The sequence below is a fragment of the Panthera leo genome, chromosome C1 (assembly GCF_018350215.1).
Source record: "Panthera leo isolate Ple1 chromosome C1, P.leo_Ple1_pat1.1, whole genome shotgun sequence".
Classification (NCBI taxonomy): Eukaryota; Metazoa; Chordata; class Mammalia; order Carnivora; family Felidae; genus Panthera; species Panthera leo.
In genome coordinates this window covers 151399820-151418638 of record NC_056686.1, presented here as the reverse complement: position 1 = coordinate 151418638, position 18819 = coordinate 151399820, and positions in this window count along the sequence as shown.

The following is an 18819-nucleotide window of genomic DNA, read 5'->3' as shown; positions in this document are numbered from 1 at the left end:
GGTAAATCACTTACAGAAAGAAATTACAACAGTTAGTACCAAAATACTAGAAATGAGTCAAGTAATTGGTAGTTCCCAACACCAGCTACAATAATGGGGCTTAAAAGTAGGCAAACCTGGAGGAATTAGCTTTTGGGAAACATTGCTTCTTATGTGGAGAATCTGCTAAATAGAGAATGAAAGAAAAGAAAGAAAGAAAGAAAGAAAGAAAGAAAGAAAGAAAGAAAGAAAGAAAGAGAAAGAAGAAGGAGACCTAAAAGTTAAGGATCCTACAGAAACAAAAGATAAAATGAGATGCCATTCATCCCATTTTCACGCCATCATCACTTATATAAACGGCACAACTAATTCTTTTAAAATGCACTTTACCATACTGGTAGAAAAGGGCATTTTTGAGCTAGGAGATCATCAAAAAAATGCCAACGATTTAAAAAAATCAACCAAAATCAACACAAAAGTATGCAAAAAATAAATAAATAAACAGAAAATTCCAATTAAAATATTACCTGTGATAATTTTTTCCCAAAATTCAATAAGGAAGAACACTGTATCAAATATTGTAAATTATATTACTTTCAAGGAAGCATTTAGTTGTAATTCCAGAAATGCATTAAAACAGAAAGTTAAAAAAAAAAACCTAGTGACAACACAGGAAAAAATGCAATGTAAGTCCAACTCAGAAAAGAAATTGAAGAAAATGAAAAAGTAAACCAGGAAGTGAAGAAGAAATTAGAAGGTACCCAGGGGAATAAATATAGATTGGAATAAAAATTTAATAAGGGACTTTGAAGAAAGGCAGGACAAAAACCAAGAAAGAACATTTGAGATTGTTTTTAAGAGTATAAAGGTTAAGAAGAAAGTGAATGAAATGCCAGGCAGGCAAGGAAAAAAATCTGTCCTTAACATGATTAGAGTTACTGTAAAATAAAGAGAAACAGAACAGAAATAAACATTGGAATCTGTAAGGCAAGAAAATTATCCAGAAATAAAAAATAGCTTAAATCTACATTTTGAAGGGGCCTACCTTGTACATGAGAAAATGGTCTAAAACAAATGATTTGGAGAAATATGCTAGGAAAATTATTCTACTTTAAGGGAAAAACAAATCGCCAGTTCCTCTAAACAAAATAATGAAATTATCTATAATGGCAAGTATATTAGTCTAACATCAGCCTCTCAAGAACAACAAAAAACACAAAGCAACAGTGAAGCAACCCTTTCAAAATGTTCACTAAAAGAAAAGTTAAGCAAGGTTTTAAGTTCAGCCAAGTTGTCTTTAAAGTATCAAGACTATAGAAAACCAGTGTTAACTGTGCAAGAACCCAGGGTCTATCGTCTGTGTGAATCATTTGTGAGGAATCTACTACAGGATGAGTTCATGTAACCAAGACATACTAAGGAAACCTTAGTAAATGGATTTATGATTATTTCATATATAAAAGATGCTCAATGTCACTCATCATCAGGGAAGTAAAATCAAAACCACAATGAGATACCACCTCACACAGGTCAGAATGGCTAAAATCAACAACTCAGGAGACTACAGATGCTGGTGAGGATGTGGAAAATGGGAACCCTCTTGCACTGTTGGTGGGAACGCAAACTGGTGCAGCTGCTCTGGAAAACAGTGTGGAGGTTCCTCAAATAATTAAAAATAGAAAAACCCAATGACCCAGCAATAGCACTACTAGGAATTTATTCAAAGGATACAGGAGCGCTGATTCATAGGGGCACATGTACCCCAATGTTTATAGCAGCACTTTCAACAATAGCCAAATTATGGAAGGAGAGAGCCTAAATGTCCATCAACTGACGAATGGATAAAGAAGATGTGGTTTATATACATGATGGAATACTATTTGGCAATGAGGAAGAATGAAACCATGCCATTTGCAGCAATGTGGGTGGAGCTGGAGGTATTATACTAAATGAAATAAGCCAGTCAGAGAAAGACAGATATCATATGTTTTCACTCATATGTGGATCTTGAGAAACTTAACAGAAGACCATGAGGGAAGGGAAGGGGGAAAAAAATAGTTACAAACAGAGAGGGAGGAAGGCAAACCATAAGAGACTCTTAAATACAGAGAACAAACTGAGGGTTGATTGGGGGTGGGGGGGATGTTTGATGGGCATTTAGGAGGGCACTTGTTGGGATGATCACTGGGCGTTGTATGTAAGAAATGAATCATGGGAATCTACCCCCAAAACCAAGAGCACACTTAACGTACTGTATGTTACCTAATTTGACAATAAATTATATTAAAAAATAATAAAAAAGGCACCAGTGCAGTAAGTCAAGAAAAATGAAATCATAAAAATTGGAATATAAATAAACAAATAAAATATTTGGTTGAAAATCAAAGATCACTACAAGAGTAGGGTCATGAATGAAATGATAATATTTAAATATCAATGATCTATGTAGAAAAAATTCCATTAAAAATGGAAGGAGAGAGAAAGAAGAACAAAATTTGAAAAAGGCAATTGGCTATTGCATATGTTAGTGTCAATGACTAGTACATAAAACTGACAGACTAGATAGTAAAAGATTTTTTTAATTTTTTTAAGTTTATTTATTCTTGAGAGATGGGGAGAGACAGAGCGCAAGCAGGGGAGGGGGAGAGGGACGGGGAGACACAGAATCCAAAGCAGGCTCCAGGCTCTGAGCTGTCAGCACAGAGCCCAGTGCGGGGCTCGAACTCACAAATAGCGAGATCATGACCTGAGCCGAAGTCGGACGCCTAACCGACTGAGCCACCCAGGCGCCCCTATAGTAAAAGATTTTTAAAGAAAAATTAGAATAAGGGCACTGTAATAGATATAAATAACAAAGATAATTACTAGACTTTGAGAATCTTTCCCAAAAACCAAATTAAATAATAAAAGAAAACTTTGTTACATTAAATAGAACATGATACAAATATCAATTATATCATAAAATAATGCCAGAATGGAAACAATGTCACTCATTAAAAGTACATGAGTAAGAAGGTCTTGTCTCATGACTTCTATTTAACATTATACTGGATGTCCTAGCTAGTGCAACAAAGCAAGAAAAAGAAACAAAATATAAACAGAATAAATAGAAGGAAATAAAACTTTTTATTTACAGATGCAATGATTATCTATGTAGGAAATGCCAATGAATCTTCAAAATAACCTACTGAAGCTAAGCCTACTAGAATATGGTGAGTAGCAGATAAAAGGTCAATATATAAAAGTCAATTGTTTCTTATAATAGCATCAAAAATCAAATACTTAGGCATAAATCTAATAAAATATATACAGAATCTGTATAGGTAAAACTGCAAAACACTGCTGAGAGAAATTAAAGATGGTATAAAGAATGGATAGATATTCCATGTTGATGGATTAGAAGACTCAATATAGTTAAGATGTCAGCTTTTTCCAACTTGATCTACAGATTCAATTCAATCTCAATCTAAATTCCAAGGAACTGTTTTGTCAATATTGATAAACTCATTCTTAAGTTTATATGGAAAGGTAAAAGACATGCAATTCTGTTCAAAATAATATTCTTTCTTTATCAATGACAGTGTTTCCTTTTTGAAATAGATTATTTTAATTCTTAACTCCGGACTTCCATATTAGTGAAAACATGTTAATATCTCTGCAAAAGTAGACTGGTTATTGGAAAATTACCTTGGAAACAAACTCAGGCTAATCACCATGGGATGTGCTTTTGCCATGCTTAAAGAAATTGGCAGTTAGTTGTTTATTTGGGTAGCTCTGGGATTCTATTTTAAACTCTCCACTATTATATACCCTGAAGTATTACACAGACCCAGTGGCAAGCATGCTGAGTATGTACAATTTGATTCACTTCATTGCTCAGATGTTCAATACACATCATGGTAATGTGCAAACAGAAAATCACAATTCTCCTCTTGCTGAACATAAAGGACTTATCAATACCGATGATTCTTCTCACGTAAGCTTCTGTCCCTGCTGAAATCCCTGAGACAGCTGATCAATGGCTAGGCGCCATTTAAAAATTCATTATGATCCCCACAGAAGATGTAATGCTGTGTTTTCTTTTTATAGCTCAGGAAACATCAAAAGCCTGCACTTACTCCTCCTTCTCATTTCTTGTATGAAGGGTGGTCTATTTAAAAAATATGAACTATAAATCTAGAAAGAAAGAAAAAAGTAAATTTTCCTACATTATAAAATTTTCCAAAGTCATAATAGATTTCCGTAGAACAAAATTAGAAAGTTAAATATCGTGATGGATCTAAATAATTAGGTGAAAACTTATTAAATAAAAACAAAATTCACTAGTCTAGTCTGGTAATAGAGCCTGTAAAAATCAAATGGTTGAAATTATGTACTGATAATCAGCAATACATGTATTGATTAGTTAAAATTTATGAATTGCTATAACTGATCATTACACTTCCCTAGCAGAGTGGCTCTTAAATTTTGATTTACAATGTAATCACCTGCAGAACTTAATAAATTCGAAGATGCTCAAACCCCTCCCCCCCAACTTTATTATATGGAATCTCCCAGGGATTGGTCATTTGCATTTTTAACTAGCTCCACAGGTAATTTTGATGTACATCAATAAAGCAATGAATCACTGTCATAGCATGTATTAGGTCTCCTAATAAGATGTATGAAAGGAATTTACTCTCCATTATTCATTATCCATGTCCAGTATGTAGAGGACCAACTCCTTTTGCTGCAATGGCACCTCTCTGCCACCATTTTCTTGGCATTTCACCTTATATTAATATAGTGGTAAGAGGAGGGAAATTTGTCAATTTTTCTTCTCACAGGTTTTGGTAAAGAGTGTGTGAGAAATAGATTAAAATTGATTTTAAGATTATTCTGGGGATTTTTCTATCTATACTCTCCATGGTTTTTTTTTGTTCTCATAGATGAACAGAGGTGATTATATTCTCTTTGATCCTATATAAATCCTAACAGATTCAAGAATCGCAGAACTAGAATATTAACAACAGTCTCAGAGGTTATCTAAACCATCTCAGGTTCTTGATATAGAACTTGAATGATTTTATTTTCTTTCAAACAGGCTTCCACCTTGCTTGATATTTGTGAGTCAGCAATCTAGTGTCAGGCCATTAACTTATAACAAATTAGCACAATGTGCACGTGAAGTCCTCTTTATATCCCGTCAACCTTACAAAATGTATCCAGTCTTGAGCCAACCAGTTTAGCAGAAAGGGGAAATGTGAAGAGCAATTTGCAAAAGGGGATGCTGAAAAAAACAAACAAACAAACACAAGACAAAAGAGGAATCTAAAGGACTTACAATCAGGACTATCATGCAGGAGAGTAAAAATGTGTTTTCTATTTCAATTGGGAATTTTAAAAAAAACATGTGTTTTAAATTGCTTCAGGAAGGGTAGGTCCTAACTTCTACTTGTACTTTCCTTACACTAAGCACACTGTCGTGTCTCAGTCTCTTTGCACATGCTAATTCTTCTACTTGTAATGTTCTTGTCTTGCAAGATTTTCTTGACTTCACCTACCACTAAGTTTTCCTTCTCTTTGCTTCTAATAGGGTGTAACATCATCGTTCTTGTGCCTGGCTGCTTCATCTCCTTCAAGGCACCTTTAACTCTCCGTTCTTACTATAGTGCCTTGCATACACTGGTACTGGGTAAATGTGGAATAAATGAAGAGTTAAACGTGGGGGGGAGACCCTCTTGATGAAAGAATTGTAGGTAAGTTCTTTACCTACAGAAAATTATTTGGGGGAAGACAGTGAAATTGTCTTCTTTCATCCGAATTTGTCAGAAGGCAAATGTGTGAAGCCTCTGCTTTTTTCCTCAAACCCATTCTCTCTCCTAAGGTTACAGGGAAGGCAATGAACACGGCAGCTCTGGTGGCCTCGGAGAAGCTTCTGCTTTGGCCACACCCACCACTTTAAAAATCTGAGCACAGAATCTGAGGCCGGGCTGCTTTCAATGATATTTTACATTGAAACCCCTGTGTAACTGGAATGACAGGAGCTGTAAGGTGCAACCTTCTGTGTCAGAGCAGCACCGTTACAGTCTACAACCAGAAAGCCTGAAAGCCTCACTGCTGGCTACAACCAGCAGGAAAAGTCACCCCACATCACAACAGAAAAACAACAACAAAAATACCCTGTATTTTGCTTCATCCAGAGCTTTACAAAATTTAAAGTGTGTAAGATTCATTTGGGAAGCTTGTAAACCCACATTCCCATGGGCAGTTGATTCCGTAGGAGCAGGAAGCTGCCCCGAATCTGAAATGTAACTAAGGCTCTGTAATTCTAATGCAACTGGCCTTTGAAAATCATTGTTTCGTGTCGGCTACAGGAAGAAGTTTTTGGCTAATTACATGACGAAATCCTAAAACCTTACCCAAATAATTGAAAATGATCTTTTAAATACTTGGTCTTTATGGAACTAATCAAATAAAGTAGGAAGTTTATTTAATTCCTATTCTTTGCAAGATAGAGGCAGATGGTATAGTAGTACAGAGGCTGTGTTCTGTATTCTCACTGTGACATTGGATAATGAGGCTTTTGTGGGAAAGACACTTCATGTTTTGCATCTTAATTTTCTCCTTTTTTAGGAATGGGAGTAATGAAAGTCTTACAGAGTTGCTGTAAGGATAAAATGAAATAATAAGAAGCGCTTAGTACGATGTACTATTCCTAGGGAAAGTTAAATACAGGTTTTCTGTTGTGATAATGGTACGACTTACAGTTTGAAAAGGTAGATGAGGCTGCCTGGGCGGCTCAGTTGGTGAAGCGCCCGACTTTGGCTCAAGTCATGACCTCACAGTTCTTGAGTTGGAGCCCTACGTGGGGCTCTCTGCTGTCAGCACGGAGCCTTCTTCAGAGCCTCTGTCATCCTCTCTCTCTCTCTGCCCCTTCCCTGTTTACACATGGGCAAGCTCTTTCTCAAAAATAAACATCAAAAAAATAGTAGATGATATTTATATTGGAAACAAGTAAAACATTTAGAAATATCTGTGTTAGGACAAGGGCAAGGGGTTGAGCAAGTTATAAAACAGTTAATCTCATAGCACAAGTAAAGTTCCCTGGAGTTCAGAAGATAGAAATAGTATATTCTACTGTGAGCAGAGCTTAAAAGGCTGTGTGGATGGAGAGACACTTGATTTGGGTCTTGAAGAATGAGTAACCTATAAACATATGAACAAGATCATCTCCAACATAAGAGCCTTGAGCAATTTTTGCAAACACTGAAGCACAGTGTGTATAGATAAGAGAGTGCTTCTATTTTGTTTTATCAGGACAGTAATGAGAAATAAGACTGAAATGTTACATAAGTCTGAAAAAAACCTAAAATTGAAGGCCTTTGCTTATTTGATTGTTTTTTTATACAGGTGTGTCTAACATGAACAGAGCAGCAGACACTTTTATTTCCAGCTTGAGAAGCAGTCCCAGAGGTGGTAACTGGGATGTCGATACGACTGTCCTTTCAAAATGCAATGAGTCAATTGGAGTCTAGAAAAAGGTCTCAATTAGTCACAGACAAATATTCAACCAAGCCTGTCACACGAACCTAATGAGGGGAGGTGCCAGCAGTATTGAACAGATGCAGCTTTTTCACACTACAGTCCCTGGGCTTTTCCTAACGGGAATGTTAAGAAAGTGACAGTATTTAGAACTGGAGAGAACTAACATCACAGCCTTTGGAAAAGAGCACCAGAGTATAAGAACGAGTGCCCGAGTCCAATCTTTGCCCTAGTATTAACCCCTTCTGCGGTTTGGGGTAGTTCCTAAAGCAGTAAGGACATTCCCTTTCCAAGGCTGTGACTCCTAACTAAATTGAAGGGAAAATCAGCATCTCAAGATCTTGCATTAGGCCAGCAAGTAAAAGGTGCTATTTTTACTGAAGGAGTATTAAGGTAATACTATGGTTTTAAACTTAAAGTAGATAAAAATATGTTATATACTCTTAATTCCAGCAGTGCTGTAGAAATTGAAACTGAGTTTTTTGAACTTGGCAAAGAAGCAACAACATGAAATCCATGTTAGCCATTCAACTGTTTTTTGAATACCACGTTTCTAGAAGATAGAGTCATATCCACAGTAAAGATTTTCTAATAACATAATGTATTTGTCTTTTGTCTTCCAAGAAATTACATAACAATAAATAAATAAATAAATAAATAAATAAATAAATAAATAATTGTGGACCTGAATTCAGATGTTGTAAAATCCCAGAGATGGTTGGCTGTGTTTCTCTCTACATTAAATCTCATATACTTGAAACATTTGTACATAATATATGTATACATGCTTAAGACATATATACACAAGTGTTTAAAATAAGACAAATGTTTTTAGGATTTCTCTAAAATAATTTTTATTACTACACATAAATGTGATATGGGAAAAAAACTGACACTATTAAATATGCAGAATTATGCCTGCTGTGCATATACCTAAAAAGGATGTTAGTATGCCTTATTAAATAGAAAACGCTGGATCATTTCTACCTCATGATAGGAATAAGCTGGCCTCATGTGAAGTATAGACTACATTGTTATTCCTGAAGGTAATATCAACATGTTGAATATAAGGGACACGGTTTATTGAGTGATCTCTAGAAGAAGAATACCATTATTCATGTTTCTGATGACCAATCATTTATACTTTCAAAATGTATATATCAATTATTGATAGCATCATCAGAATGACAACATACAGTATAACTTCACTATCTAGGTCTCACATAAAAAAATAACAACCTATTTATACAAAATTTACCATTAGAAGAAGAAGGTATTAGTCTGAATATGAAGTACAATAGTAACACGAACCTATGGACAAATAGAGGGATGATTTCTGTAAACATCTGCTTAATCTTTACTGTAAAAGAATGAGGGGACTGGGTGACGAGATCAGAAACAAAAAAAAACACAAATAAGCTTTGATTTCAAGTATTAAATGAATTCTGTGATTTTGTTACTGCTAATGTTTATGTATAAAGTATAAAGAATAAATAGGCTTGTGGTATTAAGTAACTGGGCACTCCACATACTAGTGGTATTTTTAAAATCATAACGTTCTAGAGTGTTAATGAATGAATACTTTATTTCAGAACATTTTATGTGCAGAAGTGATTCTAAATCTTCTTATTTTAATTGATGAAATTTACTGCTTGTAGAAGAAACATGTGCCTCTTTAAAATAAGCTTGGGAAAATCCCAACCTGCTTTGTTTTTAAGTAATATACTTCTGGTCTGATAGCAAAACATCATGAATTTGGCTAGCATTTCCCATGAATAAATTACATCCTGAGACAAATTTGCACAATTTGGGACTCCAACTGAATAAATTCATGTCATATGGCTCTTGATTCCTCCTAGAACTTGATTTTCAGAGCTTTCAGGCCTTACTAAAATAGTTAATTAGTAACCTTTTGGCATTTCTTTGCTTTACCCTCCAGGTGTACATGCTGTCTATGTAGATTATAGGAAGAAGTGATTTAATATGGTCTAGAGAAATCCAGTTAAACAATAATTTGCTACATACCTACTGTGTGTCAAGAATTGTTCACTTGAATTTTTATTGATATGCAGTATTGAAGAGTTTTAAGCAGAGAAATTAATCAGTAGTCTGTAAGGAAGATGAATTTGAGGCAATCATCCCATTAGGAAGATGATGCCAGAGTCCAGACTAAAAGTGTTTAAATTTTACTCAGGCTGTGAGAGAGATAGATGATAAAGACAGAAGTAGAGAAGAATTCAAGGAATACAGAAATGTAAATTGGCTCCTTCTGATGATTAATTGTATGTAAAAAATGGAAACAACCAAAGGAAAAGAAAGAGTTGAGGGAGTTTCTAAGATTTTTAGCATAGGTTGGGATGATTAATGACATCACCAGATATGATAGAGAACACAGGAGAAGAAAATGATTGGAGGCAGAGGAATATGATGGATTAAGCTTTGAGTATATTAATTTGGAGATTCTTCAAGGCATGCAAATAGAGCTTCCCATCCAAGATATGAAAGTACGAATGCAACTTGAGGAGATTTCAGAGCTGAATGTTGTCATTTAGTCAGGAACAGCAAATGGTGGTAGACAGGATGAAATCACATTAGGAGAAAACAGAAGAAAGAATCATAATAGTTCACTGGCAAAACCCTATATAGAATATCAATGCTTAAACATTGATATAATGAAAAGGTACTATAGGGGCACCTGGGTGGCTCAATTGGTTGAGTGTCTGACTCTTGGTTTCAGCTCAGGTAATTATCTCACAGTTAGTGGGATCGAGCCCTACATTGGGCTCTGTGCTGGCAGTGTGGGTTCTGCTTAGGATTCTCAATAACTCTCCTCTCTCTCTGCCTCTCCCCAACTCACGTGCTCTCTCTTAAAATAAATAAATAAATAAACATTAAAACAATAAGAAAGAGGTACTATAAAAGAAACTGAACAGGAAAGTCATAAAGGTAAAAGAATCAACAGTATGGGTTTTACTGAAGAAAATGAGTTTTACAAATAACCAAACTAAGTATTCACTTAAAATATCAGCTTCATTAGAGCAAGGCACCTGCCTGACTTGTTCACTGCTGAATCCCCAGCACTGGCAGCAATGTCTGGACCCTAATGGACACTAAAATAATGGTAAATTAATGAATCCATAGAGGTATAAAATGCGCCACCAAAGTTTATTCAAATAAACACTAAAAATTTACCATTGGAGAGGTGATTGAAGGCATTGGCAAAAGTAATTTCAATGAAATGGTGGAAGCAGAAATCAAACTACAATGGAAGATTAAGAAATAAAAACACTGGGGCATAATTTCTCATTATATATGTGTATATTATATATCATAAATATGTATACCTATGGAATGGTAAAAGGAAGGCAGCTCTTAAGATGATTAAAACAATGATAAGAATGGAAGCTTGGGAAACAGGAGATTATCAAAAGAAAAAAACTTTCTCTAAACCTCAGTATACAAAGGATTGGAGTCAAATCGTTTTACAGTGGAGCACAAAAAGGAGAATCCCATCGCCAGATTATAATTTCTTAGTAACAGAGACAGTCTTACTCTGTCTTCCTACCATAGGTTCTGACATGAAAGTTGGTACTCAAACTGGGTGAGCTTGCTGAATCAACTGTGTCTAAACTCGCTTTACTGCAACATGAAAGCTTTATTAGTTTGTACTTACTATTCCTGTCCTTCCCCTCTCTCCTCTCCCGCCCCCCTCCCAGCTTGGAAGCCCAGATAGTGTCCCAGGAGCTGGCCTGCACTTGCAGGTAAAATTATTGGAAATGGTCACAAGAGTAGCACTATTTGCAGACAGGCTCAATTATGCTCTCGTCCTGGGAGCTCTGAGGAAATAAGATAAAGTCATTGCTCCTTATTATGAAATTAATTCTCACTCTCTGGATATCAGATTTGTTACACAGCTCCTGAAATTTTTTGTAAGATTCAGAGATACTTCAGATACTAACACTTCAGATACCGATACTGTTGGATACTGATGAAATACATATTTTATAGCTATTTGCTCAAATAAAAGTTTGTTCCCATGGATACAATTAAATTCCTTTCACATGTTCACCTGAATATTGAAAAATAATAATATTATTTTAAACCTGGAATTTGTTCTTCCTTCTTGCCTCTCCCCCTTCTTTCCTTCCTCCCTTCTTTCCTTCCTTCCTTCTTTCCTTCTTTCTTTTTCTTCCTTCCTTCCTTCCTTCCTTCCTTCCTTCCTTCCTTCCATCCATCCTTCCTTCCTTTCTTCCTTCCTCCTTCCTTCCTTCCTTTCTTTCTTCCTTCCTTCTTCTTTCTTCTTCCTCTTACAATGGGTATATGTGGAAGCTGCCTATTTCTGATTTAGGTGATTATATTTCTGTTTTGTTCCATGTTTCTCTCTTGCCACTACATAGCTAGTTTACAGTGTTTGGATACATTCCTTGGTATCTGTAGTGATTTGCCAAAATACTAGTGGTAGGTAGACTGTTATGTAAGTTACTCGGCAGACTCTGAGCATTTGGAGCTCTGTCATTGACAGTTGCAGTTATTGGGAGCTGTTTTATCTAGACTTACAGGATGTCTCAGCGGATCTTTAATCTGATGTGATTGTGCCAAAATAACCTGGTGCCATGCATGTGCAATATGTCTGTGCTAAAAATTCCCACAGAAATTTTGGATGAGTAACCTCACAGGCAAAGTAACTGGGATCTGCTATTTTAAAAACAGAATTAATGTGATTGTGTTTGTTGTTTTCAAATAGCAAAGAGTATATTATCACTAAATATGCTCAATTGTTCAACACCCCTGCATAAATATGTTAGTTAGGTCTCCTATAGAAAATGTCAATACAACATGCAGCTTCAAGTGCTTATTAATTTTTCTCCATGGTCGTGACAGTAGAGCCCCCATTGCCTGTATAAAAGTTAGTTTCTGATGGAAAACTAAACTATTTCCTAAAGCTATCTTGTAAAAGTTTATTTATTTATTTTGACAGACAGAGAGAGAATCTCAAGCAGGCTCCATGCTGTCAGTGCAGAACGTGACCCTGGGCTCACACTCACAAACCATGAGATCATGACCTAAGCCAAAACCAAGAGGCTTAACCAAAGGAGCCACCCAGGTGCCCCTTTCTTATTTTTGACTCCCCCAAAACTCTATGATATAATCAACTTAGAGTCAGCCATAAAGACCAAATAATTAGCTAGAAAGGGGTGGAAAGCAAAAGACCTAACTTGTGTTAATGTTTTTCAAATTCTCATATACCTAATAGTCATTTGGGAGGCTTATTAAAATTGCAGGTTCATGGGCTCTATTTATGCCCACTGAGCAGGAGTCTGTAAGTGTGGAAGCTGAATTAAGGAATTTAATAACTGCCCTTGGTGAATTTTATGTCTGTGGTCCTAAACATAAACCATGTCCAGGCAGTTTAAAAATTTTCTGGGATTCAATACTAGATTTTTAAATCTTAGTTGGTTTTCATATTTTCTTTCAGCCTCTATATGTGAAGGTGGTGTGGGATTATCAATAGACCATAACGAGTCTGGCAACCCAGACAGAGTGAAGGTCAAGGGAAGAGTAAAGGCTGTGCCTCCCCAGCCTCTTTGTACAGGACATAGTGATAAGGCATCCCTACTCTTAAAGTAACACACCCGTAGGAGGCAACTGACCAGTGAAGTGAAGGGAATCAGGTCGATCCCTGAGCAGGTGAATTTGCTATTTGAATAATCAGGGGAACTGACCTGATTTTCAGCTTTTTCTTGTCAATGGAGACTTGGACTAAATTTGCCCTCACTGCATGCACACCAAGTTTGATAAGTGGCCAGACAAATCCAAATGGTCTAGTGTGCTTTTAAGACATTTGTGTTAGTCTTTAATTAGCATTGACAAAATATTAAGTTGAATTTTGGTAACCCTTTGGATATTATAAAGCCTTTTTATATACGTCATGTCATTTGAGCTTCAAAAACTACAGGACAGGATTTCGATCGTATGTTACTGCTTAAAAGATTAGAAGCCCAGAAAAATCTAACAGCTTGTTATTTGAAAATCAGGGACTATAACTCAGGGCCCCTGACATATTGTTCAGTTTTATATCTTTGATTGTCCTTTGATCTCTTTTTAAAATTATTAATAAACAATTGCTGCTATATATTAATAGGAATCCTGAGTCTATTAGCATATTTTAAGTTGAAAGTCATAAAAAACCTTCTCAGTTTGGCCTGAACAACAAAGGCAGTTCATTGACTCTTCAAAGCAAATGCTTATATGACTAATATTGCTTCAAGACAGCTTTGATCCTGGAACTCATATAAAGACCTAGTATTTTCGTCCCTATTTCTTTGCCCAACTTTTCACTGTTGACTCTGTTCTCCAGCACGGTCTTTCCTTATAGCCATAAAATAATGGCCAGCAGTGGCAAAGTTTTCCTTTTTTTTTTTTTTCTTTTTCTAATTTAGTGGTCACCCAAATTTATTATACTTTAGCAACCATAGTATGATAAGAAACATGTTTTTGGTTTTTTTCAATGCTAAAATCATTTTTTGGTTCTTCCGGAAATTGCTGAAGGTCTTTGGCCACAGCATTATTCAGATAGACAATTTTCGAGAGGAGCCTATAGTTTCCCTTTTCAAAGTGCATTGTTTTAAAGACATATTTTGGTTAGGTTTTTGTTTGTTTTTTTGTCCTTGTCTACACACTGAATTTAATATACTGTCTTTCTATTTATTTTTAATTTTTTTTTATTTAAGTATACTTGACACACAATGTTACATTAGTTTCAGGTGTGAAACAGTGATTCAACAGCTCTACACTTTATGCTATGCTCACCACAAGTGTAGATACCATCTGCCACCGTATAATACTATTACAGTATCATTGACTATTTCCCCATGTTGTACCTTTTATTCCTGTGCCTCATGCAAAGCTTTCCTCCTTATCCATCAGGAAAGAAAATTTTTTGCTCTTCTTCCACCAATGGCTGGATTAAAATCTCACTGGCCTGACTTGGATCAGATGCTCAATTCTGCAGGCAGAACCAATGATGATGGGTTTAAGCCAAGCAGAGGTCATACTTGAAGGTAAGATTCTCAAAAACCTAGTGTTAAGGGAAAAGGATGTTCATGAAGATCAGAATAATTTTGCTTATTATCAGAATTCTGATTTCAAAGTCCCAGTATTTTTTACTCTTGGTTTTTAAAATATTTGCCTGGTCAGCTGGGGATTTGTAATAATGAAGGAAGACACTGAGTAACAAACTAGTTAGCTAACAAACCAGTTAGCTTTATAGAGGAAAAACCCTATCAATCTCCTAATTCTGATCAGCATTCTGTCATCCTTTTGATGACAAAAGGAACCAGGACAGATGGTGTGCAAGGTTCAGGATAATTTATTTTTTCCGTTAATATATAAAATAACATTAACATATAAAATGTATAAGAACTAGTATGCAATGGTACAATATATATCATACGTATAGTATGTATATCTTAAATCATTGACCTTTTGATAACATGGTGGGCAATATCTATACCTTTATTCCAGCCCTGCCTCTAAACCTTACTGGAATGAGGAAGTTAGCATTGGCATTAATTACTAGACATACAACAAGAATATATCAGTGGAAGAAAAATATGAAAACAAACGACAAATTAGGGAGAAATTTTCATACTTCTCCTTTTGAAATCTCTAATGCCAACAGAAGAACTCTCTAAAGTTTAGGAAGTTTAGCTTATCTTGAGAGAAACCATTTCAATTTTAACAGCAACATGACTTTACACAGAAAAAGCGTTTAAGTGCTTCATTCCATGAAAAATATTTCTTACGTAACAACTCTGTTCAAGGGATTTATTTAAGCACCCTATTCAATTACTGCAGAGGGTGGATTGTGTTTGTTGGTTTTCAGTTCTGTTTGTTATATTTGTGGATTGACTCTCCTCTAATCCCAACTTTCCTTAGAAAGATATTGATTTATTTTTTGAAAATCACAGCTCCCTAACACTCAGATCATCTAGTTGGGACATATGAACTATACCACATTTCTAGCAATAACCACATGACTTTCCCCTTAGCCAGGAATAGAATTTTTTTTTCACTCTCCACAGTAATTGGTTCAGAGATTTACCCAAGCCAGATCAATGGCAGTCATTTCAGGGAATTTGCTGGAACTATTAAGAAAGAGAAACAGGTATACTTTTTACATGAACTACCCTGATACAAACATGAATCTTCTGGAGGCTACCACTGGGGAGACAACTGGCTGGAAAATAATACCAACATGGAAGACAGCAGAACTGAGGGATGCAGATAGAAATCTAGTCTTGAAGATAATATTTGAACAGCTATTACCATCATTGTCTAAAACTATACTCTCTGCTTTTCAGTTAGGTGAGCCAATAATTTCTTTTTCTTTAAACCAGTTTGATTTGTATTACTTATACAACTTAAGTATGGACTAACACTTAGTTGCCAATGCTAACAGACTGATAAATGTAAACACTTATTTTTAAACTAACAGAGAATTAAAGACTTAAAAATATCCCTATCTATCTATCTATCATCTATCAATAGATAGATATAGATATAGATATAGATATAGATATAGATATAGATAGGGATAGATATAGGAAGAGAATGTAGCAAGTTACAATGGACATTTATTAAATAGCAACAGTTTGTACAAGTGATCAAAATTTTGTAAGGGTAGACTCCACTTAATTGTAGTTTCCCAGTATATACCATACCCTTTTATCACAAGTGGTCTGAGATTTCATTCCCTTTATAGAAAGACTACTGCATAAACAATATTTCTGTATGTTTAAATTTTTTTTAAACAAAATGTGCTTAGTTGCCAGAGGAGGCCACTCCACAGTCAGGGAATTTGAGAATTATAGTAATTCAGGCACACTTACAATTTAATTTTACCTTAGGAGTTAAATAGGGAATTTGAAAGTTGTGGTTTTTGGTCTAGCATGTTCATCTAGGTGACTTTCTTCTTGTGACATTTGGAAAGTGCAAAGCCTGAAACAACTGAGTGTTTTGATAGCTCCTGAAATAAATGGCATGGTAAGAAACCCTAAGGATGTGCCAAATTGTACACTTAGTTTCAGTCCAAGTAGGGAAAATCAATCTTTCTTACTGAGGAAAAATTTACATACAACAAATTTTTTTTTTAAAGTGCCTAGTTCGATGAGCTGTCATAAATATCTACACCTTAGTAACCACCATACCAGTAAAAATGCCAAAAAATTCCAATCACCCAAGATGATAGTTTGGTATAAGGTTCTGGTCAACCAACATCCCCATAAACAATCATTGTCTATTTTGTAAAGACTGTAGGTTATTTGTCCTTTTGTGAATCATATAAATGGAATTATAAAGCATTTAGTCTTTTGTGTTTGATTTCATTTTTTCAACATATTTTAGAGATTTATCTGTGTTGTTGAGTGTGTTAGTTGTCAAGTGTGTAATTCAAGGAGTTTTAACAATTTTATACAATCATGTAACCATCACCCAAACCATGATATAGAATATGTCCATCATCCCAAACATCATGTCCCACATGCCCCTTTGTGGTCAACACTTCTGTCTACCCAGAGTCTCTGCCAAACGCTGACCTGCTTTCTGTCACAATAGTTTTGCTTATTTTAGAATTTTAAATAAATGGGGTTAACAGATTGTTTAGTGTTTTATTTTCTGGTATCTTTTACTTAATGCTTTCACAATTTGTTTGTTTTGAAATGTAGTAGCATGCTCCTTTTCATTGCTGAATATTATTCATTGCATCTTATTATATGGATATTTTATGATTTGTGTGTCCATGGGCTAGTTGATAGATATTTTATGTGTTTTTTTTTTCTAGTTTGGAACTATTAGGAATAAGGTTGTTATAAACATTCAAGTGCAAATATTTGATACACAATTATTTTCATTTTTTTAATTCCACAACTAGCTACAATTTGTATTGCTGAATTGTATGATGTGCGTAAATAACTTCATAAAGAAAAAGCAAGCTGTTATCTAAAGGAACTGTACCATTTTTTATTCATGTTGGGGATCATCAAGAGGATGTGACCGCTGGTTGAATTCAGAGCTGGACTCAGGCAACACGAGGTTCTTCACCTCTTCCTCTGTCCTTCAAGTGGGTGTTCTGCCCACCATTCTCAGACTAGGAGCTGTTCTAAGGACATAGCCTTGAGAGAGTAAGGTGTTGTTGAGATAATCTGGACTGATTATGTGACTCAACCCATTTAAGGCCTCTATCTAAACCTTTAAGATTCTGGTCAGCAGGTGAGAACATCTACTTGTTTCACAACTGCCCAAGACAATACTCATATATAAGGTCCCTTGCTTATTAAACCTGGCACCTATTACTATGGAGTGGCCTGCCTTTCTTGGGTGTCTCTTTGCCCTCCTTATGTGGGGCCAGTGGCAAACCAAGAATTGGTGAGCTATCCAGCAGACCGAAGACATGGATCTTGGGAATGAGGTACTCTTGGGGAGAATCCTGAATTGGCCATTTACCTGTATATAGGTAGGGAGAGGTGGCCCATATGTTAGATGCTTGTGGACTATTAAATGAGCTGCCTGAAATGCCAGCCATTTTAATGCATTTGTTTGAGGAACCGGGCATAGTATACTGTGGCAGAGAAGAACAACAGATGGCTGCTGAAGTGGGCTGGCCTCTACTGTGGGCAATTTGGCTGTCCACTGACGCCCAATTAGAGGCTGACATTTGAGTTAGAAAGTTGGAAGAAGATCTGAGGTTAGAGAAAGGATGTGTGGTATCCATAATTTTGCTAGCCTCGGGGCTGCCTGACAAGGTAGGAGATCGGGATAGTAAGTTGAAGACTTCACCTGCCACTTTGCAAAGCTAAGAGGGAACAAACTGTCTAGGATGGAGATCAAGGTTCTTCTGCCAAAGCCTGAAAGGGATGTTATGAAATGGGATCCCTGGGAAAGTGAGGGGAGTGAAGAGGAGGATGTTGTGGTGACTGTCAGTGAAACACATGAAATGCCCTGTACTGTCTGACCTCTAATACAAAGGAAAATAGAAGCACAGCAACAGCATCCCTAGCCAGTTAGAACAGCCCTTAATTTAGGATATATTTGTGATGAAAGAATATACTCCCACCAAGCTTATGTAAATAGCCATCAAGTTCTGGCAAAAACCCAGGTAAAGTATTCAGGCATGGTTAGTGTGGTTATAGGATGGGGATGGAGGGCAAGGAGTGGGGGAGGTGGCTGTGATATTTCTCTGACTGACAGCAGGCAGAAAAAATGAGCAACATCACCACATACCCTGCCCATTGGCAACATTTGCATGGTACTGAGGGG